Raw genomic sequence first — 23,983 nt, forward strand, 5'->3', positions numbered from 1 at the left:
TCTGAGGTATCATTGGCAAATATGTTTTCCCATATAGTTGGTTCTCTTTTCATTTTAATGCTGTTTTCTTTAGCCATGCAGAAGCTTTTTATTTTGATGAGATCCCACTTGTTTATTCTTTCCTTTATGTCCTTTGCTCTAGGGAACATATCAGTGAAAATATTGCTCCTTGGAATATCTGAGATTTTGCTGCCTGTGTTCTCCTGAAGGACTCTTGTGGTGTCATGTCTTATATTTAAGTCTTTTATCCACCTTGAATTTATTTTTGTGTGTGGTGTAAGTTGGTGGTCAAGCTTCATTTTTTTTTGCAGGTAGCTGTCTAGCTCTCCTAACACCATTTGTTGAAGAGGCGATTTTTGCTCCATTTAATGCTGCTGCCCCTCTTTGTCAAATATTAATTGACCATAGAGACTTGGGTTTATTTCTGCGCTCTCTATTCTGTTCTGTTGGTCCATATGTCTGTTCTTATGCCGGTACCAGGTGGTTTTGATTACAGTGGCCTTGTAATATAGTGTGTTATCAGGTATTGTGATCCCTCCTACTTTGCTCTTCTTTCTCAAAATTGCTGCAGCTATTCGTGGTTGTTTATGGTTCCATATAAATTTTTGAAGTGTTCTATATCTGTAAAATATGCCATTGGTACTTTAATAAGTATTCCATTGAATCTATAAACTGCTTTGGGTAGTACGGACATTTTGATGATGTTAATTCTTCTAATCTATGAACACAGTATATGTTTTCATTTGTTTTTGTCTTCCTTCATTTTTTTCTTCAGTGTCATGTAGTTTTCTGAGTACAGGTCTTTTACCTCCTTGGTTAGGTTTATTCGTGGGTATTTTATTTTTCTTGTTGCTGTATCAGATGGGATGTTTTTTCTGATCCCTGTTTCTGATATTTAATTTTTGGTGTACAAAAATGCCTTTGATTTCTGAATATTGACTTTGTATCCCACTGTTTTGCTGAATTCATTTTTTAGGTCGAGCAGTTTTTTGGTGGAATGTATAGGATTTTCTGTGTACACATGTCATCTGCAAACAATGACAGTTTTGTTTCCTCTTTTCCAATTTGGATGCCTTTTATTTACTCTTCTTGTCTTATTGTTGTGGCTAGGATTTCCAATACTATGCTCAATAGAAGTGGTGAAAGTGAGCATCCTTGTTTTGTTGCCGACCTTAGTGGGAAAGTTTTTAGTTTTTGCCCATTGAGTATGATGTTGGCTGTAGATCTCTTATATATGGCCTTTATTAGGTTGAAGAATGCTCCCTGTATTCCCACTTTGCTAAGTGTTTGTATCATAAATGGGTTCTGTACCTTATCAAATGCTTTTTCCACATCTATTGATATGATCATGTGATTTTTGTTTCATGTCTTTGCTTTTGTTTATGTGATGTATTACATTCATTTATTTGCAAATATTGTACCATCCTTGCATCCCTAGGATGAATCCCACTTGGTCATGGTGTATGATCTTTTTAATGTATTGCTGGGTACAATTTGCCAATATTTTGTTGAGGTCTTTAGCATCTGTGTTCATCAGCGATATTGGCCTGAAGTTTTCTTTCTTTGTTGTATCTTTATCTGGTTTTGGGATTAGGATGATGTTAGCCTCATAAAAAGAGTTTGGGAGTCTCCCATCTTTTTGGATTTTTTGGAATAGTCTGTGAAGGATAGGGGTTAGCTCTTCCTTAAATGCTTTGTAGAATTCTCCTGTGAAACCATTTGGCCCAGGGCTTTTGTGTGTTGGGAGTTTTTTGATTACTGCTTCAATTTCATCAGCTATTATAGGTCTGTTCAGGCTTTCTGCTTCTTCATTGAGTTTTGGAAGATTATATTTTTCTAGAAATTTGTCATTTCACCTAGGTTTCCAAATGTCTTGACATATAGTACTTGGTAGTAACTTCTTACAATCCTTTTTATTTCTGTTGTATCAGTTGTCATCTCTCCTCTTTCATTTCTGATTGTGTTTATTTGGGTCCTCTCTTTTTTTCTTGATGAGTCTGCTTACAGGCTTGTCAATTTTGTTTATGTTTTCAAAAAACCAGCTCCTGGATTTATTGATCCTTAGAATTGTGCTTTTAGTCTCTATGTCATTTAATTCTGCTCTGATCTTGGTTATTTCCTTCCTTCTACTTGATCTGGACTGTCTTTGATGTTGTTCTTTGAGTTCTTGTAGGTGTAGGGTTAGGTTGTTTGTTTGAAATGTTTCTATCTTTTTTAGGTAGGCTTGTATTGCTATGGACTTCCCTCTCAGGACTGCCTTTGCTGTGTCCCATAACTTTCGGGTTGTTTTGAATTCATTTTTGTTTGTTTCCAGAAACTTTTTGATTTTTTCCCTAATTTCATTCTTGACCTGTTCATTGTTTAATAGCATGCTATTTAATCTCCATGATTTTGAGTGTTTTTTTTTGTTTGTTTTATCCTTGAGGTTGGTTTCTGGTTTCAATCCCTCGTGGTCAGTGAAAATGCTTGATATGATTTCAATCTCCTTGATTTTGTTTAGGCTTGTTTTGTGTCCTGTCATGTGGTCTATTTTTAAAAATGTTCCACGTGCATTTGAAAAAAATGTATATTTTGCTTCTTTTGGATGAAAAGCTCTCTATATATATCAGTTAAGTCCATTTGATCTAGGAAATTGTTCAATGCCAACATGTCTTTGTTGATATTTTGTTTGGAAGATCTATCTATTTTAAAAAATTATTTTATTTTTAGAGAGGGAAAGGAGGAAGAAAGAGAGAGAGAAACATCAATGTGCAGTTGCTGGGGGTCGTGGCCTGCAACCCAGGCATGTGCCCCGGCTGGGAATCGAACCTGCGACACTTTGGATTGCAGCCTGCGCTCAATCACTGAGCTATGCTAGGCAGGATGATCTATCTATTTTTGACAGTGGGGTGTTAAAATCCCCTACTATAGTTGTGTTGCTGTCAATATGTTTTGAAGTCCTCCAAGATTTTCTTTATGTATTTGGGTGCTCCTATGTTGGGTGCATATATATATTTACAATGTTTATGTGTTCTTGATGGATTCTTCCCTTGAATATTATGAAGTGACCTTCTGGGTTCTTTTTTGAAGTCTATTTTTTCTGGTATGAGTAGTGCTACTCCAGTTTTTTTTTTGTTCCAGTCCATTTGCTTGGAATATTTGTTTTTAGCCCTTCACTTTCAGTCTGTGTAGGTCTTTTATTCAGAGGTGGGTCTCTTGTAGACAGCACATGTGTGGGGCATGCTTTCTTATCCATTCAGCTATTCTGTGTCTTTTGATTGGAGCATTTAATCCATTTATGTTTAAGGTTATTATTGATAGGTATTTATTCATTGCCATTTTTTTGTACCTGTGTTCTTCTCTCTCTCATTCTTTTCCTTCCTTTTCTTAAAGCAGTCCCTTTAGCATCTCTTGCAGAGCTGGTTTGGTGGAGGTGTAATCTTTTAGACTTCTTTTGTCCGCCAAGCTCCTTATTTGGCCTTCCATTTTTAATTGAGAGCCTTGCTGGATAAAGTAGTCTTGGTTGCAGGCCCCTGGTTTTCATTCCTTGGGATATTTCTTGCCATTTCCTTCTGGCTTGGAGCATTTCCACTGAGAAGTAAGCTGCTAGCCTTATTGGGGCTCCCTTGTATGTTACTTCCTGTTTCTCCACTGCTGCCTTTAAGATTCTCTCTTTGTCTTGGAATTTTGCCATTTTAATTATGATGTGTCTTGAAGTGGGCCTCTTTGGGTTCCTCTGAATTGGGACTATGTGTGTTTCTTGGGGTTGTATGACTTTTTCTCTCATCAAATTAGGGAAATTTTCCATCATTACTTTTTGAAATACGTTTTCTATCCCTTGCTCTTCTTCTTCTCTTTGTGATATCCCTATTATACAGATATTATTATGTTTCATGTTGTCTTGCAGCTAGCTCCCTTACCACCTCTTTGTTCTTTCTGAGTCTCTTTTCCTTTTCTTGTTCCTTCTGGGTGTTTTTTTTGTACCTTGTCCTCTAACTCACTGATTTGATCCTCTGCTTCTTCCAGCCTGCTTGTAGTTCCTTCTAGTGTGTTTTTTATTTCAGAAATTGTATTTTTCATTTTTTCCTGGTTTTTGTTTATAGTTTCTATTTCTTTTTCATACTGTTGTAGTTCTCACTCAGTTCTTTGTTGTTGTCTGTGAGTTCCTTGAGCATTTTTATAAGCATTATTTTGAATTCTATATCTGATAGTTTGGTTACCTCCATTTTGTTTAGCTCTTTTAGTGAGGAGTCTTCCATTCCTTTTGATTGCATGTTCTTTTTTTTTTGTCTCCCCATTTTAGGTGACTCTTTTTTTTTTTTGTTTCTGCACTTCCTGATGTTTTGCTTTGCTAGCTGTCTTTGTAGGGTGAACTTCTAAGGTAGGAGTTCAGTGGTGTGATCTCTTTGATCTCCTTGTCTGGATCCTCTGGGTTTGCCCTTTCTAATGTTCCTGTGGGCTCTCCTGTTGTACTTGGGTGTGTACCTTTTTGTGGTTTCTTTGTTGGTGATCTCTGTCCTCCAGCAGGTATACTGATGTTCACAGCTCCCACCTATCCTTGTTTGTGATCAGTGGCAGGGCATAGGCAAAATAGATTAAGACAGTGGGAGAGTATTTTGTGGGATTTAAGTACCAGAAAATAGAGAGGAGATAGGAGATTCTTTGGATAAGTATAGCGTTAACTGTGATATTTCACTCAACTAGCCACTTTTTATAAAAGGTGAAAGAGAGAGAAGACTCTTGTTGGAGGGGAGAAGGATTGTGAGCTGAATCCAGAAAACAGAGAGCTTTTGCAGGGTTAGATGATGAAATATAGTAAGAGTAAAGGATAGAAAGTAGGTGTAGTGTGAGAGAGAGAGTAGAGTTAACCACAACAATAATAATGCTCAGGATTAAAGTGAAGTGGGCTAAGATCAGGGATGGTTGCTGTGTAGTATGTAGAACTGTATGGAACAACAATTATTATAGTAGTACCAGAAGAACTATAATATGATAAGAAATATATGATTTGGATAAGCAGAACAGAAAGTACCTGATCAAGAGTAGTGGGTTATTGGTACATGAGTGAAGTAAAAGAAGAAAAATTAAAATACAAAACAGAGAGAATAAGGAAAACCAGTCAAATGATGCAATTAAACAGAGAAATGAAATGAGGAAAATTAAACATAGAGAGATAAAAAATACTAATAAAATAAGGGTGGTAAAAATAATGAAAAACAAATAATAATGCAGGTAGACAATAAAATGACCGCTCTATGGGATAGCAAAGTGACTTTTGTCTCAGTTTCTCAATTTTGGGGGTTAGCCTTGTGCTCCCCCTTTGGATCTGTCTCTGGACTCTTTGTTACTTTATGTCTTATTGTCTCAGTTGGGCAGAAAAAAAGGAAAAAAAAAAAGGGAGGGGAGAGCGGGCATTGAGCCACAGGGGGATAAACCTCCTCCTGACTTTAAACCTCTTCAGCAATTTCTGCTGGTCTTCCTAGATGCCACAGGAAGAGGGGGTCTTGGCTTCACTTTTCTCCCTTCCTATGGTTTTGAGAGGATGGGGACCAGGTCTGAGCTGCAATATTCACAGTTGCCCAGCCTCCAGCCCAGGTCCTCCATGAGCTGCCAGGCTCAAATTAGTCACTCAGTCTCTGGGCCCACAGTGCAAGTCAATCTCGGGCACACTGTTCCACTCAGCTACTCAATCTCAGGGTGCACTGTTCCACTCAGCCAGTTCGCCTTTGGGTGTGCACAGTTCAAATCACCCTCATGGCGAGGCAGCTGCTAACGAGAGTTCCTTACAAAGCAGCTGCTGAGCAAGTGTACAGCTTTTCACACAGCCCAGTTTCCAACCAGTGTGGAGACTGAGTCAGGGTCCAATACAGCTCAACTCCTCCCTCTTCCAGATGTCTCCCAGCACCTTCATTTCTCTTGTCCCAGTGTCCACAGTCCCAGTGGATGTGTATTGCCTCTTTGTATCTCCTACTTCACCTCTATTCCCCCCAGCAACTTCCAGCAACCAGGTCCCTCCTAGTGCCGGGCTGTCCTCCCTACTCTGATGGGGCAGGGAGCTGGTGATCTAACTCTCCTCCCAGTATCCTGTAGGAGGCCACAGTGGCCTAGGACCGTGGGCAGATTCCAGGGACCTTACTGTCCCAGTGCAATCTCCTCACTGTCTGTTTTTCAATGTCTTCTACAATTTTTGGCCTCCAGACTTCATATAAGGTAGGACTCTGTTGACTGTTCACTCTGTTCTTCAGAAGATCGGCTAGGTGTTCTTGCTGGGCACAGGGAGAACTGGGCTCCGCTCCCACCTACCTCGTCACCATCTTCTCCCATTATGAAATATATAATCTTTATTATATTTTTTCCTTTACTATTTAGTCCCCTTATACCCTCTACCCCCAGCAATCACCACCCTGTTGTCCATGTCCATGAGTCCTTTGTCCTTACATAATTTTTTAAAAGATTTTATTTATTTATTTTTAGAGAGAGGGAGAGGGAAGGAGAAAGAAAGGGACATGTCAATGTGTAATTGCCTCTCGTGTGCCCCCTACTGGGGTCCTGGCCTGCAACCAGGCATGTGCCCTGACTAGGAATCAAACTGGCGACCCTTTGGTTCACAGCATGACACTCAATCCACTGAGCCACATTAGCCAGGGCTCCTCACTTAATTTTTATTAATCAATTCAAAACTTTCTGTAGGTTAGATTATTGGGAAGGAGTCGGGGGATGCCGTAGGAAGTTGCCTGAGGTAATGGTAAACAGTCTAGGACTGGATTGGCTGAGAAGCTGAATGTCTCAAGACCATGTGGATCTGGACAGAAGATTTAAAATAAAAGGAGGGCAGAGACTGGTTCTCTAGAGCTCTTCTTCCTCTAGGATGCTTGGGTGATTGTGCTGCAGCTGTCTGCATTTCCCAAAGGACTGGATTTTGGATGGGAGAAGAAACTCTAGGTGCAGTCTAGGATCATGCTGGCCTGGCAGTGGGTGGCAGGGTTATTCTTTAGGTGTTCTGGAGGGGTTGAGCTCTGAGGCAGAAGCCTGCTATTTTTCCAAAATTGAGTAGCTTTTGTATCTTATCTTTTAGTTTATAAATGAATCCTATAGAAATAGGGTAATTAAAAACTAATGAGGGAAGGATAAGAGAACTCAACAGTTAAAGATTTTAGTCTTAATTGACAGGCTTAACTGATTAAAGCTGTAAATAAAGAGTTAGAGTTTAGCCTTCCTCGATAGGCTTAAATGACTAATACATGTGGAAAGCTGTTATTCCAAAATTGTGTAGCTTTAATTTAAAATTTTTTTTTCTTAAAAGTTTTTATTTATTTCTGGAGAGTGGAAGGGAAGGAGAAAAAGGAGAGAAACAATGGTTGCCTCTTGAGTGCCCCCAACTGGGGATCTGGCCCACAACCCAGGTATGTGCCCTGACTGGGAATCAAACCGGTGACTTTTCAGTTCGCAGGCTGGCACTCAATCCAATGAGCCACACCAGCCAGGACTGAAATTGTGTCGCTTTTAAATAAAGACTTCTTTTCTTTATTACCAGAGCTTCGCTTCCAGAATTTTGTCTAGAGGGTGGCAATGGGTAGTAGGGCCTCACTTGCTATTTGGTAAGGAGATGACGGTTATCTGCAATGTGAGATGCTCAATGTCATACTATCAATCACCAGGGAAATACAAATTAAAACCACAATGAGATAATACTACCTGCCTAATGCATAGCCAAAATTAAAAAGACTGACCATACCAAATGCTGGTGAAGATGTGGAACAATTGTAACTCTCATACATTGTTGGTGCAAATACAAAATGGTACATTCACTGTAGTGGTCTGTGTCCAGTCTAGAGATAGAAACCACCTACTAGGTTAAACAGGGAAGTTTAATATAAAGAATTATTAACTGTGACAAAAGAACAGCTATAAGATATAAAGAAACTTTATATTCTGCCTCAGGTTTGAGGAAAGGTGCTAAAGGAAGAAGAAATTGGGAAAGCGTTTAAACCTTGTTGGGGATGTGGTTTGGCCACCATATAATAGGGAATTTTGCTAGTTTAGCCAGGCTGGGGCTGGTCTGGAACTACTGGACAAATAATAGGCAAGCCTCCAGAGTGCACGCCAGGGAGTAGACAATCAACTGCTGGTGGAGTGGGCATGCAGAGGAAGTCAGATTTGGCAGAGTAGAGGCTTTCAGGGCCTGTGGGTCATGGGGCCTGAGAGACTGCATTGTGTATGATATCTGGACCACAGGTGACTGGGTGCAGGCTGCACAGGGCTTGCTGAAGGAATCCAGCAGTTGACTATATGCAGGTTGGGAAGGAGTATCTGAGGGACTTGAGGGAGGTGGCTCTGTTTAGGTTGAATGAGGGCTTGTTGAGGGAGTCTGAGTAAGTGGCTGTGGAAAGATTATTGCCAGACTGAGGTTGGGGCAGGTTCTGTGGGAAGTCCTCACACGCACACCACTGACACCTCACCCCTGCCTGTAAGGGATATTTCAGGAAGCCTCTTCCTCCTGCAGTGTCACTCCAGGGCCCCTTGCTGAGAAAGCTTAATACTGTGCCATCTTCGAAGGAGAAGGGCTCACAAGGGTGTCAAACTCATTTTCATCAGGGGCCTCGTCAGCCTCGCAGTTGCCTTCAAAGGGCCAAATGTAATTTTAGGACTGTATAAATGTAACTACCCTTAACAGTTAAGTGGGAGCTCGGTGCTGCCGCTGGGTAGAAACAAGGTGGAGGGCCGGGCCTTGTGTTTGCCACCTGTATCTTCAAAGAATTCCACTGTTTATCACAGGGTGTATATTGAATCATGCATTTGGAGCTGAGAGGCAATAGATAACTGACAGTCTACATTGATGGCTATTCAGCTTCTATATGGACCCATGAACACACATTTGAAATCCCTTACAATAACAAAACAATTCTACATTTTACCTATTCTTACGAGAGAAGTTTTACTTTCCCTGACTGGTATGGCTCAGTTAGTTGGGCAATGTCCCGCAAAGCAAGAGGTCAAAGGTTTGATTTCCAGTCAGGGCACATGCCTGGATTGTGGGTTTGGTCCCTGGTTGGGGCACGTATGAGAGGCAACTGATTGATGTTTCTCTCACATGTCAATGTTTCTTTCTCTCTTTTTCTCCCTCCCTTCCCCTTTCTCTAAAAAATAAAATCTAAAAAAAAGTAAAGTTTTACTCTTCCCACGATTGAGAAAACCCATAGTCCCAAAAGTTTGTATACATCACAAGCTAGATTAATTATTCCTCAGATTCAATTGCAGTCTCACTGAATATTCTGTTACCTAAAGACTAAGTTGTAAAGTTAATCTCCAATAACTCATGTGTAAAAGTAAAAAAAATGTGAAGGAAAAAGAAGAGAGTAGTTAGTATACATAAATAAACTCTTACATCTAAGAAATGTAGAGGAAATACGCAAAATCTTCCTTCCTGTAATTGGCCGGGACGTAGGTGGAGGGGTTGGGCCTGGAGCGGCCTGGCTTATGTTCCAAGGTCTGCCTCAGGCTGACCTGTAGTGTGTGGGTTGACTTCGTACAGGAGAGATTATACAACACAAGTCCAGCTGATTTTAAGAATGTATTTATTAAACCTGGGAACAGTGAGAGTTTAGGAGAAAGAAAATAAAATGTTCACATCTGGGACAAGGCATGGTATGCTCCAGAGAGAACCCTACTCTGGTATCCTTTACTTGAGGGCTTTTTCTATTGTTTGTGGGTGGGAATCTTCCGGGAGTCTCAGGAGGATTTTAGTAGAATATTAATCAGTTTTCCAGCTATGTTCTTTAATAATACGTTGATGTACCAAAATGAACGCATAGGTGGATCAGAGTCATTTTTCTGGTCAGCTTTGCCTCTACTTTGAATTTGTTTGACTCTAATTGTGTTTTAATTTTTGTTATTTATTCCCCTGACTTTATCTGTCCTTGGGTTTGGCTGGCACTAATGGCACTCACTGGGTCTCTGTTAACTATCTCCCTGACCAGGACAATTTAAGCTATTTACTCGCTAGTTGGGGAGGACAGGTGTAAATTATTTGCTCTCAAATGTCCTTGTTTAGTAAAGATAAAATCTTATGATTTACTTGATTGGCCCTATTTGTCTAACCATTTGCTTCAGTTTTCCTTTTCCCACTTGTCAAAAATTTTCTTAACATCTAACTGTCCTGCCTCAAGGAGGTCAGTGCTGATGTCACTGGCTTCCTTTTCTAATTATCTTTTCATAATTCCCTTGCCCTCAGTCACAACTCGACTGAGTTGTGGCTGAGTTGACCCAATCCTTCATTCCCAAAGGGTTCCTGTCTTCAGGCATCTCAAGTACCAGAGTCTATTGATTTGTTCAAGCAAAGATACTACATCTGGGACAGCAACTTCAATTGGCATAAACATCTGACTAAGTTTATGGTAGCCTTCAGTCATTCTCCAAGATTTTCTTTTCTTTATTTTTTTTTGCTGGGTACAGTGAACTTTATTGATGATGCATGACAAGGTAGGGCTCCTGAAGCCCCTCCCCCTTTCAGGGGGTCTAGGATGGAAATTGGAGGTCAGGAGATTCTCAGTGTGTTGGGGAATCGATTTGGGGCAAGGACTCCCCAGCAGCTGAAGGTCTTTCTGTCTCTGGGGCTGGTGGTCCAGGGGGCTCTTACTCCTTGGAGGCCATGTGGACTATAAGGTCCACCACCGTGTTGTTATAGCCAAATTAATTGTCATACCAGGAAATGAGCTTGACAAAGTGGTCATTCGGGGCAATGCCAATCCTAGCATTGAAGGTGGAGGAGTGGATGTCACTGTTAAAGTCACAGAAGACAGCCTATTCCTCAGTTTAACCTAAGATGCCCTGGAGGAGGCCCTCTGATGCCTCCTTCACTACCTTCTTAATGTCATTGTATTTGGCAGCTGTCTCCAGGCAGTAGGTCAAATCCACAACTGACACATTGGAGGTGGGGACACGGAAGGCCATGCCAGTGAACTTCCCATTCTGCTCAGGGATGACCTTGCCCACAGCCTTGGCAGCGCCAGTAGAAGCAGGGATGATGTTCTGGGCAACCCCTCAGCCATCATGCCACAACTTGCCAGAGGGGCCATCCACGGTCTTCTGGATGGCATTGATGGCATGGACTGTGGTCATGAGTCCCTCCACAATGCCAAAGTTTTCATGGATGACTTTGGCTAGGGGGGCCAAGTAGTTGGTGGGGCAGGAGGCATTGCTGACAATCTTCATGGAATTGTCATATTTGTCATGGTTCTCACCCATCACAAACATCGGGGCATCCACAGAAGGGGCAGAGATGATGACCCTTGTGGCTCCACCCTTCAAGTGAGTCCCAGTTTTCTCCATGGTAGTGAAGACACCAGTGGACTCTACAACATATTCAACACCAGCATCACCCCATTTGATGTTTGGGATCTCACTCCTAGAAGAAGGAGATGAACTTTCCATTGATAACATGCTTCCTGTTTTCAGCCTTGACTGTGCCTTTGAACTTGCCATGAGTAGAATCATACTGGAACATGTAGACATGTAGTTGAGGTCAATGAAAGGATCGTTGATGGCGACAACATCCATTTTTCCATAGTAAAAAGCAGCCCTGGTGACCAGGTGCCCAATATGGCCAAGTCTGTTCACTCCAGTCTTCACCATGGTGTCTCAGGGTTGAGGCTGGTACTGTGCAGGAAGATGTGGCTCTCTGTTGAACAGGAGGAGCAGAGAGACCAAGCTATTTTTTATACATTTTAAAGGGCAGATATCAGCATACTTTACCCAACAGTTTATTAACTAGACTATATATCATTAATTTGACTTCCTGGATATTTGAAAGTATGAATATGAGTGTTATCCTATATGGCTGGGAGGAAAATAAATTAGAACCAAGCTTTCTAACAGCCTATTGACTAATTTGTCAAATAGCTATATAAAGATAATAAACACTGCATCCAGATTCTTGTAGAGCAACAATTATCTGTAGCTGCAAAAGAGCTGCTCTTTTAAATAGCATGTGACAGATATCAAAACTGGCCCCTGGACTTCTTTGTGATTTTATTTGCAACTCATTCTAATTTTGCCACACCTTGAATCTGAGTATGGCCACATGACTTGCTTTTTTTAAAAAATTTTTGTTATTTTTAGGTATTTCCAGTGAAGGTGTAGGCATAGGTGAACATGCCTCACCTGCATGCCCAATCACAGCAAAAACCCCAACTATATTACAAATTAAATTCACCTAGAACTGTCAGAAAATCAAGCTGTGTGGAAGTCTGACAACTGAGGATTTAAAGAAGCCACATTCACCTAGACAGGTAGGAGAGGCAGAGAAGAGAGGCATGGGGAGGTGTGCAGACACAGAGTGGTGTGGATGTGGAAAAAGATGGTCCCACATCTACGTGTGGTGGATAAATGAGAGGGATACCTCAGGAGTGAGGGGTCCCAGACCACCCAGTCCAGGGTCCCAGCACCAGGAAGATAAGTTCCCATAACTTCTTGCTGTAAAAACCAGGGGGAGTTGGGCTGGTGGAAGAAACTACGGGGTTCTCAAGAGGCTTCTCTTAAAGGTCCCACAATGGACTTAGGACTCATGCAGACTCACCACCTGTAGGCTGCAGCACCAGGACAACAGCTGGAAGGGCACCAGTGGTATATGGAGAGAAAGTGAAGTGTGAGTGCCAGGAAACAGCTTCTTCCTGGGCAAAACCCCAGAGACCACTCAGCGGTATTCATGCCTCTATGAGCCCTGCCGCACGCAGAGCAACCAAGCAGTGACACGGGTTGCCCTTCCCTGGAGATTACCTAAGGCTCTGCCCCATACAATTTAATAGAGGTGCTTTTCTATAATAGGCCACACTACTAAGACAGGGAGTCAAAGCAGCTCTACCTGATACACAGAAACAAACACAGGGAGGCTGCCAAATTGAGGAGACAAAGAAATATGGCCCAAAGGAAAAAAAAACAAAACTCCAGGAAAAGAAATAAATGAAATGGAGATGAGCAACCTATCGGATGCACAGTTCAAATCACTGGTCATCATAATTCTCCAGGACCTCACTGGTTACCCTCAATGGCATAAAAAAGACCCAGGAAGAAATGAAGGTTGCATTAACTGAAATAAAGAAAAATCTACAGGGAACCAAGAGTGGAGGGGATGACGTCAAGAACTCAATCAATGATTTGGAACACAAGGAAGGGAAAAGCATTCAATCAAAACGGCAGGAAGAAAAAAGAATAAAACAAAACCAAAACCAAAAACCCCGAGGATGCCCTTGGCTGGTGTGGCTCAGTGGATTGAGGGCCAGCCTGCAAACCAAAGGGTGGCAGGTTTGATTTACAGATCAGGGCACATGCCTGGGTTGCAGGTCAGGTCCCCAGTAGGGCGTGTGTGAGAGGCAACCACGTATTGATGTTTCCTTTTCTCTTTCTTCCTCTCTTCCCCTCTGTCTAAAAATAAGTAAAATCTTAAAAACAAAAACAAACCGAGGATAGGCTTAGGAACCTTTAGGACATATTTAAACATATCAACACCCGAATCATAGGGATGTCAGAAGGAGAAGAGAAAGAGCAAGAAGTTGAAGACTTACTTGAAAAAATAATGAAGGAACACTTCCCTGATTTGCTGAAGGAAAGGCGTACAAGTCCAGGAAGTGAAGAGAGTTCCCAAACAATGTGGACCCAAAGAGGAGCACATGGACACATCATAATTAAAATGCAAAGGGTTAAAGAAAGAGAGAATCTTAAAAGCAACAAGAGAAAAGCAGATAGTTACCTACAAAGGAGTTCCCATAAGACAGTCAGTGATTTCTCAAAAGAAACTGCAAGCTAGAAGGGACTAGCAAGAAGTATTCAAAGTGGGGAAAAGAAAAGACCTACAACCAAGATTAATGTATCCAGCAAAACTATCATTTAGAATGGAAGGGCAGATAAAGTGCTTCTCAGACAAGGTAAAACTAAAGGAGTTCATCATTACTAAGTCATTACTTGAGATGATAAAGGGAATTATATAGAAAGAAGAAGATCGAAACTATACACATTAAAACTATACACATTAATTTTTTTGTCCTTCAGCAAATTTGGTTCCCTGGTGGGTTTGGGATGAAGACAGCAATTCAGGTTTACCTCCTTCAGTTCTCTGTGCTGAGTAAGGAGGAGGATACCCCAGGAATGGAGGGGTGGTGGGAACCCTGACCATGCTCCAGCAGACATCCTGATCCCTCTCTTCTGAAGGATCTGCATTCAGGCAAATTCCCTTTTCTCTAGATCATTTTCCCATTTTCCTGATTTTTGACAAAACAACTCTAATTGCAGTATAGTATAATAGTTTAAAGACCTGTTCAGTGGCCAGCATTCTCCTGAAGTTCAGATTATACATATGCCAAAAGTATTACACTAAAAACTGATTTTCTTAGGTTCATAAGCATAGGTTGACCAATCAGCCAGAATTCATCTCAAAGGGCTTCTTCCTGGAATAGAGGCTTCCCCCTCATTCTACCAGAGAGAGAGAGAGAGTTCTGTAATATCACACAAACCAGAAGGAATTTGCCCAAAAGTGTTGTTTCCCTGAATGGATGCTCCCCTCCCCATTTTATCAGACAGTGCTCTGAAATGTCAAACAAACCAGAAGGCACCTTAATTCCTGCTGACTTTTCTAAGTCATAACCTGGGACTGCAGTTCTATCATACAAAGCTCTGTTACATCACACAAACCTGAAGGCACTTAAAAAAAAATCAGACAGAGCTCTGTAATATAATTGTACCGGACAGAGGTCTATAATATCTAAGTCATCACACAAGCCAGAAGGCACCTTAATTAACCTGGGACTGCAATTCCAAACCAGAAAGCACAGCGATTCAATTGCAAGTGAAGGCGACAGGGAGTGCTGAGAATAAGAGAAGGAGAGTCCGCAAGTGAAATCACTTGGCAGCTGCTAGAGAGTCTTCAAATCTGCACTGTGGGGCCCCCCATCCAGGGAGCCAGTGGGACTCCCTGCCAAGTACCTAGACTTATCAAAGAGTCCTGAATATGTCCCACCAGAGTTGCCAGAATATGAAACCAGAAAAGTTGGTGTTTGTGTAACAGGGTGCAGCCTGGGTCCCCCCAAGTAGGGATTTGTAATGGGGTGCAGAACTCAGGGTGTCCAGGAAATATTAAAAATATAGGGTGTTCTCACCCCCACAAGTCTGAACTGGGGGATAGGACGCATGGAGCAGGGCCATTGAGAGTCACTCTGCATAGCAACAGTTTTGTAAATAACCTCAGGAATGGTCATTTAACATATCAATAACTTTTAACTGGTTTCACGGATATGTTAAATAGCTGTGGCCATGCTTTGAGTCAGGGAGATGGGAGTGACTTCCACACAGGATGTAACTGGGAGGCAACTTTCCCTGGTTACATCGCCTGCATGAGAGCTTGGAAATGATTCACTCCACCCGCAGGGCCATTCCTGCCTGGGCTTACTATGGCAGCCAGGAAAGCTGGAAAAGATACAGGAATGCTGGCAAGTGTAGCAGATCATAGGTGGAGTCAGAAATGGGGATACAGAGGAAGATTGGCCCTGGGATTTAAACCCAGGTGCAGCAGCCATGCAAGGGGGGACTGTGAGGCTTTGAAGTAAGGGGGGATTCACACAGCTTTGTTGAGAAGAGGAGGAACCACGCGGCTTTGGGGGCTCCCTTTTGCCACACAGGTTAGGAAGCCAGAAAGCAAGATGTAGCAGCGATGCAGAGCTCTGTCTTAGCAGTTTGGAAGAATGCAGGAGAGACGCCATGGGAAGGGAAGGGGTGAAAGGACTCTTGCTGGTGGGCCAGGAGAAGGTGCTATGTGAGTTTGGATTAAGAACTGGAGATCCTGGCAACACAGCTGATAGTGCTGGGAACCAAGGGAGGCCTGCCAGCCAAGCACGGATTACTGGGAAGAACAGGGGGCTACCTGGGCCATGGACTTCTATTTCTTTTCCTTAGATACGGTACCACAGATTGGGCAAAGGGGAAGAAAGTATTGTGTGTGTTTGTGGACTTTGGGATTTTAATGAAGACATTAAGTCATTACTCTTAAGTCTGTATAACTTTTGAATAAATAATTCATTTCCTTTTCACCAATCTGTGACACTGATAGCTATAATTCCCTGGTGGTGGGTAAGGCAAACCTAGTACAGGGGGACCCCTGGAGAAGGGTGGGTCCACTTGGTAATAGTATATCATTCCCCTCCACCCCCCGCCCCAAATCCGTTCTGTAACATTTATGCTGCTGGTCACTACCAGAACCAATAAGCAGGGACAAGGACTGAATCTTTATGGTCACTATATTTAGATGCTGATGATCTGAGAAGATGGTGGGTTATGTGCTCTCCAGAATTGTCTTAACATCTCAAGTATAGGGAACCAATTCACATGGCAGTGACAAATGTAGCTCAGCCCTGAGTCAGAAGACTGGCAGGTGCAAGGTGGTACACAGGAGCCAGGCCCACAGATCAGCTTTCCCATGGGGAGCCAGGCCTGTATTGTATCTAGGCTGCTTTGAGGCTTGCTTTTGCTAAAATTCCTTCACCCTGAATTGAAGCAGCAAATGTTTAATGCATATCTTTAAAGTAACTTCCTGAAGTCTGTGCTAAACCTCCCAAGGATGGAGTGCAACCAATTCAACCACTTTTCCCCTGGCATTTGCACCATCCTTTTCTTTGAAGTAATCAGCAACATCCTTTCCTTTGTTATCTGTAAGAGGTAATCACCTAAAGCAAACCTGTGCATAATAAATGAGGACCATCCTTGATGTAATGTGCCCAGAAAAGCAATAAAAGCCTGTCCAGGCAAGGGTCAGGGCATTCTTTCACTCAGAGAGTGGCCATGCCATCCCTTTCCTCCACAGGACTTCTTCAGTCCATGTGAATTTGTTTGTCTCATCCACAACACCGTGGACACCTCTGGTCAGAGTCTGCATCACTCAAGTCCACCTTTTCATAAGGAGAAGAAAAGATACATAAGGGGTTTGGACAAAAGGTTAATCAGATAAGAGTTGCAGACTGCAGTCCAGTGGCAATTTTTCTAATACTTCTTTACCTGTTGATCAACAATTGTTTATCTGCATCATGGACCTTCCCTCCCTGGAACACAATGGCTTATATACCATCTCCATTGCTTGCAGACTGCCTGTGGCACCATGGTTGGATGGCTGGTCAACCTCCTGGGGTGATATGGTCATGCATTCCAGTTTCTGGAATAACTGCTTTCCACATGCATTAATCACTTAAGCCTATCAACTGTGATTGAAGCTAAAATCTTGAAGCTCAGCTTAAAAAATATTTTATTTATTTTTAGACAGAGGGGACAGGAGGAAGAAAGAGAGGGAAGCATCAATGTGTGGTTGCTTCTCACACATCACCTACTGGGGGTTTGGCCCTTAGCCTAGGCATGTGCCCTGATTTTTTGGTTCATAGGCTAGTGCTCAATCCATGGAGCCACACCAACCAGGGCAAATCTTTGAGCTCCCTGATCAATGTAGTAGATCCCCTTAGAGGAGAAACAAGGGGGCCAGAGAATAGCGTCATACAACTCCATACAAACCCTTGCACAACCACTCCATTGGCCTTTAGGACAATGAAATTCTGGCTCTCATCAAATTTTAAGAACAAAGCCTCAGGGCATGCTTTTCCCCTCCAGAGCATGCCTGAGTCTTTTCCTTTCCTTCCAAGGCATATTGCTTTTGCCTTTTCCTCTCCTAATCTCTAAGGGCCTGTCTGTTGCCTCTGTAACTTGTTTCCTGAACCTATGCAGTCCAGTTGGCTCACTTCTACTACCTCTGTAACTTTGCTAATAAACTTTTTCTTATAATTTGAAAAAAAAGAAAGAAAGAAAGAACAAAGCATCAGGTCTGTTAACCATAGAGATAGTGTTTTGGTCAAACTAGAGATAACATCTAAGCCTCAGTTGTATTTCAGCTCCAGGCCTTGCTGAAAAACAGCAAGGCTAGGCAGGGTGACACCATGGCTGACATCAGGACCAGCTGCAGTGGCAAATGACCCTCTACCCTGGTGCCATCCAATCAGTAGAGACCATAACCCTGAAAGAACACCCCTGGAAAGCTGACAAATATTCTACTGATATCCTTCCCTGAGACCTCCAGAGAAAAACCCTCAAGACAGAGGACCCAGTGTGCTCTCTGGCTCAACTTTTCTACTTCTGTGACTTAATAAATAAACTTCCTCTTAAAGTTTAAGTTACTTGACTCTGAATTCTTGCCTTGTTGAACTTAAGCACTGAGGTTGCTGAACTGAGGTCCAATCGCTGGTAACATTGTGGTGTGGTTTCTCAGCTAATAACTGCATCTGCATCTGCAGTATAGCAACTGTCTCCTTCTTTGTATCTTACTTCCACTCCATGCTCAATTTTCCCTCTGGAAAGCAATTTAGGTTATCTATCTATCTATCTATCTATCTATCTATCTATCTATCTATCTATCTATCTATCTATCTATCGACTTTAGACTCCCTGGTTGGCATTGCATTCCTAGCACCTGGCACATGGGTGTACTTAATAAATATTTGTTGGAGGAATTATAATCCAAATGTTCTCTAACTTGGTCACTTCCACCACTTAATAAAGTAGGACTTCAGTGCTTCTTCTAGCTTTTATCCATCTCTAGATATTTCTGGGGATCCCCAGGGAGTGTTCACATATGTGCACACTTACCCTGTCTCCTGTTAGCTGCAGCTCTAGCATAAGAGTTCAGGGAAGAAAATAGAAATTGATCTAGGGATTGGATACCAGAAAGGCTGAAGGCTACCTTCTAAGCAAAACTGCTACCTACTTTTTGGGGCCCTGTTTAAAATGAGAATGTGGGACCCCACATTCATTTCCTGCTGTTCAAACAGCAGGAAAAACCTGTCATTAACAATATTAAAACAGCCCTGGCTGGTGTGGCTCAGTGGATTGAGTGCCAGCCTGTGAACTAAAGGGTTACCTGTTCGATTCCCAGTCTACGGCACATGCCTCGGTTGTAGGCCAGGTCCTCAGTAGGGACAACCACACATTGATGTTTCTCTCCCTTTCTGTCTCCCTCCCCTCTCTAAAAATAAATAAAATAAAATAAAATAAAATAAAAACTAAAATAGAGAACTTTTTCCTTTCGTCCACAATTGCTCTCAACGTGTCATGGTGCTCTTTTAAAAATATTTATTTATTTTTAAAGAGGGGAAGGAAGAGAGGGAGAGAAACATCAATGTGTGGTTGATTCTCACACGCTCCCTACTGGGGACCTGGCCCACAACCAGGCATATGCCCTGACTGGGAATCAAACCAGCTACCCCCTAGTTCGCAGGCTGGCACTCAATCCACTGAGCCACTTCAGCAAGGGCTGTTATGATGTTTTTAATTTGCTATTCAATGCTGTGCTCCCTAGAGCAAGGGATACTCCTGAGGTGAGTACCAACACTCACAGGCACTTGGGGGGCCTGCCCTACCACTATGTGGCTACACATGGAAGCCCACTGGTTACCAGGTTCTTCTTTCCTCCCCACCAGCCACTGGGTTGCCCTGGCCAGTGGTGGAGAGGTCAAACCAAGCATCTCTTTCCCATAGGCTTCCTTTCCACAGGATAATGGCAATTCCCCTGCTAAGAAGAGCTAGGGACTTAGATCAAAGGTTAGTGAGACACTTACCCTGCCAAGTCACCTGCTGAGTGTTCTCTGGTGTGCAAACTGAGAAGGTGGCTGCTATCTTCTCCTGCTCTCAGAGCCCATGGGGGTGTATATGTTGAAACTTGACTCTCCCTATGCCTGTGTCTAGGCCACTGGGACCCCAGGAAACAAAAGAACAGGCAGCCAAGAACCTGTCTTAAGGTGGCAGAATGGTGGGAGGCCAAAGTGCCCATCAGTCAGGCTCCAAGTCCTTGATGCACTGTCCACTCTCCCATCAGATTTCACTTACAAAACACAAAATTAAAGATAACATTAGGAACTTCAAGATGGCAATAGAAGATCATTGAACCCCAAACATGGAGCCCTTCTGAGTTTGGAGCCTTGTGCAGCAGCCTTGGACACATGCTGTCCTTCTAGGTTAGTCCTCCAGGAATGACTCAGAACATTGCAAAATTGATCTGGGAAAGGTGCTGCTTTGAAGTTGTACCTGCAGGCACGAAGTTGAGAACACATCCCTGTGACACTGACCTAAGGTCAGGAAGCCCAAATCCAGAAGCTTCTGCTGCCATCACTCAGGTCTCCTTTAGGAACAGTTTTGTCTACTTGCAGGATAGAGTCATGTGCAGGCTGTAACCTGTATTGGTTAGCATGAGGACTTCATTCCTTTAATAAAAAGGTACAAAAATACTGCGGTTTAAAGAACTTGAAATATATACCAACCAATCTCAATACATGGACCTTACTTGGATCCTGATATGAACAAATAGTAAAAAAGTTATGACATTTTTTGGACAATTGGAAATTTGAACAATGATTGACTTATCCCTCAACATTTTATTATGAAAAATTTAATGATACAAGAAAGGTGAAGGAATCTTATGATCACTCCTATACCCACCACCTAGATTTTTGTTATATTTGTTTTATCACACAATTTGCCATTTATGTTTCTATCAATAAATATCATTTTTATGCATTTCAAAGTAAATTACAGATATCAATATTCTTTCCCATGATATCTCAGCAGGTTTAATTTTATGCCTGCATATTTCACTATATAAATAATTAAATTTTTATATGTGATATTAGTATTGTGCTTGTGTTAAAAGTGCCCCAATATCTCTATACTTTAGCCCTAGCTGGTGTGGCTCAGTGGATTGAATACTGGCCTGTGAACCAAAGGATCACTGGTTTGATTCCCAGTCTAGAGCACATGCCTGGATTGTGGGCCAGGTCTCTGGTCAGGGGCATGTGAGATGCAACCACACATTGACATTTCTTTCCTTCTCTTTCTCCCTCCCTTCCCCTTTCTAAAAAAATGAATAAATTTTAAAAATCTAAAAAAAATCTATAATTTAGAAATACATACTCAAATATATTTTGGTATGATGTCTAGTGTATTACTTATCTACTGCTGAGTAACAAATTAACCCAAAATATAACAGCTTAAAAGCAGTTTTTGTGGATTAGAAATCTGTGGATGGTTTAGCTCAGAGGTGAGCAGGAACGTGCCAGGATTTCTTTGTTGTGGGTTGGGAGGGAGACTGAACCCCAGCCTTCCAGGATCCAGAACTGAGTTTTGGTGTCACTCTGCTGGCATCTTGTGGCAGCCTTGGAAAGCCTGCCCTTACCACCTGCACCGTTCCACCTTCTAATCCTGTCTGATGGTGTTTTAGGACCTACTTTTTAAAAGTTTTTAACTTTTATTCACCCAGTTACTCAATAGATGATAAATCCACATGGTTTGAAATATCTAGGAGTGAACAGGGAGAAAAGTTTTCTGTCTCTGATGACCCTCTGAGCTCCTTTCCAGGGGAATCATTCCATGTTATTTGTATCTTGCATATTCTTCCAGGGAAATTTTATGCATATACAAAAAAAAAAAATAAAACAAAACTCCCAAACCCTTAAACCACAACAACACACCAAAAATATATTCAACCTTTCTCAGTCATAAAAGGGTAACTTGTTCCTGAAATCAGTGAATTCATTCAATAATATTTGTTGGTCTTTATTTGATCAAACAATATGTATATGTTTTGAATAAATGAAAATATAAAATTTGTATGGCTTAGTGGGGAAATATGAACATTGGATATTTTATTATACAGGTTTGGCAGAAGTAAAGCCTACTTGAGTGTGGTTGGTAGGGTAACAATATGGGTATAATAATTTATAGTTTTAATTTGACCATTTCACCTAAAATATCATATGGTGTGCTTGAGTGTGATATTGTTATGTTACAGAATTACATGCTTATAATTTTGTAATACAAGATTTTGTAATAAAAAGAGTTATTTGTGGTAGGTGCTATATTAAGAAATTAATGAGAGGCCCCAGCCATGGCCGGGAGCTGGCTGGAAACTGTGGGCAGTATTGGACTCAGGACCTGATTTAGGCTTAGGATATTGTAGGAGAAGGCCCTTTGGTTTGATATATATAATGCCTTTCCCCAGCTGAGGAAGCCAGTTTTCCCAAGGCCCCACTTGTGATATGGCAAAGCCAGGCTCCCATCCAGGACATCTTCTACCATGAAGAGTAGATTAGAATGAAATTTTATTCAGCCTGTGGAACCTGTCAGTGGTTTTTGGAGAAGTACATTGAACTACAAAAACTTGGAAAAACAGAAGAAAAGTATTTGTGGAAACAGAGAAGGCTTTATCGGCAGAATGTGTCATTTGAAGATGAGTAGGAGAAGCAAGGGCTCAACAGGAACGTAGCCACATTTCATGGAAATCTGAATGCACAGGTGTCCAATCTCAAACTGTGTTGGGGAAAAAAAGAGAAGCTCTTAAAGTTCCACAAGACCACCATTTGGAAGCACCTGAAGAACAGTTGAAAGGTTAAAAGGTCTCTTACCTCCCAGAAGAACTTGCATAGCATGTATACTGACACACAAACTATATTCACTAGATGAATGTTGAAAAAAATTTTTTTTAACAGTTGAGCTTTGTAACTGTTTTTGGATCTCTGAGGCATTATGTTTGCCTTCTTTTAGTTCCTATTCCTAGGTTGTTGTAAAGCTCAGTATTATGGTTTGAAAGAAGCAGTTATGTGAACTTTTATGTTAGGATGGCATTAAATAAAGAATTTCCTGTTTATAAAGTAAATGTACTTTAAAATTGTAAAGAGCATGAGGAAACATTTATAAATATGAGGCATGATAGTCAGATGTTAGGGAAATTCCTTGACAAGTGGAATAAGGGAAACTGAGACACAAAAATTAATTAAGACCAAGCAGTCTGAGCAATTTACAGCGAGCTAATGAATCACAAGGTTTTATCTTACCCATCCAAAGACACTTAGGAACAAATGGTTTACACATTCCAGACTGTCATGGGACAAAGTAGGCTACCTAGGTCCTGGTCCCTCTTCAGTGACATTTTTGATGACATTCTTTAAAAATGAATGCAGAAAATAACCCCTGACCCCACACTATGCTTATTTTGATGAATCAACATATTGAAGGACACTCCTGAAGAGCTAATGAATATTCTGTTAAGGCCCTCCCTTGAGACCTCCCCTAGGATTTAAGCTGGCCAAAGAAAGATAAAAAGCCTCAAGACAAAGAACCCATGGCACACTCTCACTAGAGCATGCCCATACCTTGTACCTCTGTTGTTTTTCTCCTAAGCTCTAAGGGACCCTATAAGACTTTCAACCAGGGTGTAGTGGTAGCTTGTCCCAGGTTTACCCCTTGAACCTGTTTGCAAGGCCCCCTTTTCTCTGACTTCTCAGTGAGCTTGCTTCTTTTACTGTGACTTCTATTTCTTTTTTAAAAAAGATTTATTTATTATTGATTGTTTATTATCTTTATTTTTTATTGTATTTTTTCCTAGTGCTGTTTAGTCCCCTTAAACCCTGCACCCCCTATTTATTTTTAGAGAAAGGGGAAGGGAGGGAGAAAGAGGGGGAGAGAAACATTAATGTGAGAGATGTGAGAGAGAAACATCAGTTGCCCTTTGCACACACTCCAACAGGGACCTGGCCCATAACCCAGGCATGTGCCCTGACTGGGAATTGAACTAGTGATCTTTGAGTTTGTGGGACAATGCCCAACCCACTGAGACACACCAGTCAGGGCTCTGACTTCTATTCCTTAGGGAGCCAAAGCAGTCCTGCCTAGGCTCTCGCCAGTTTCTTTTTTTTTATCTTAAGTCCTCCGTTTTACTGTCTCCAGCTTTAATAAACATACCCTCAAAATCACCTGGACTTGAATTGTGAAATCTTTCCTACACACAACCAAGAACCCACATACTATCAGTGGGCCAAAGCAGACACACTGAGTCCAGACTCTGTCTGGTAATAAGTATTGTTTGAATGGGACTCATTCTGAGTAAGTTTGCTGGGATTTTGGTGTTAACCTGTGGTCTGGCTGCATTTGATTCTTTGGT

At 41.7% G+C, this 23,983-nt stretch overlaps 2 pseudogenes; one reads left to right on the top strand and one right to left on the bottom strand.

Moving 5' to 3' along the window:
* Positions 1 to 10,611: 10,611 nt before the first annotated feature.
* LOC123823847 lies at positions 10,612 to 11,610 on the bottom strand (annotated as a pseudogene).
* Positions 11,611 to 21,931: 10,321 nt separating this feature from the next.
* On the top strand, positions 21,932 to 22,436 carry LOC123823707 (annotated as a pseudogene).
* The last annotated feature ends 1,547 nt before the right edge of the window (positions 22,437 to 23,983 follow it).

The sequence above is a fragment of the Phyllostomus hastatus genome, unplaced genomic scaffold, assembly GCF_019186645.2.
Source record: "Phyllostomus hastatus isolate PE091 unplaced genomic scaffold, TTU_PhHast_1.1 phas_contig_5, whole genome shotgun sequence".
In the NCBI taxonomy this organism is placed as follows: Eukaryota; Metazoa; Chordata; class Mammalia; order Chiroptera; family Phyllostomidae; genus Phyllostomus; species Phyllostomus hastatus.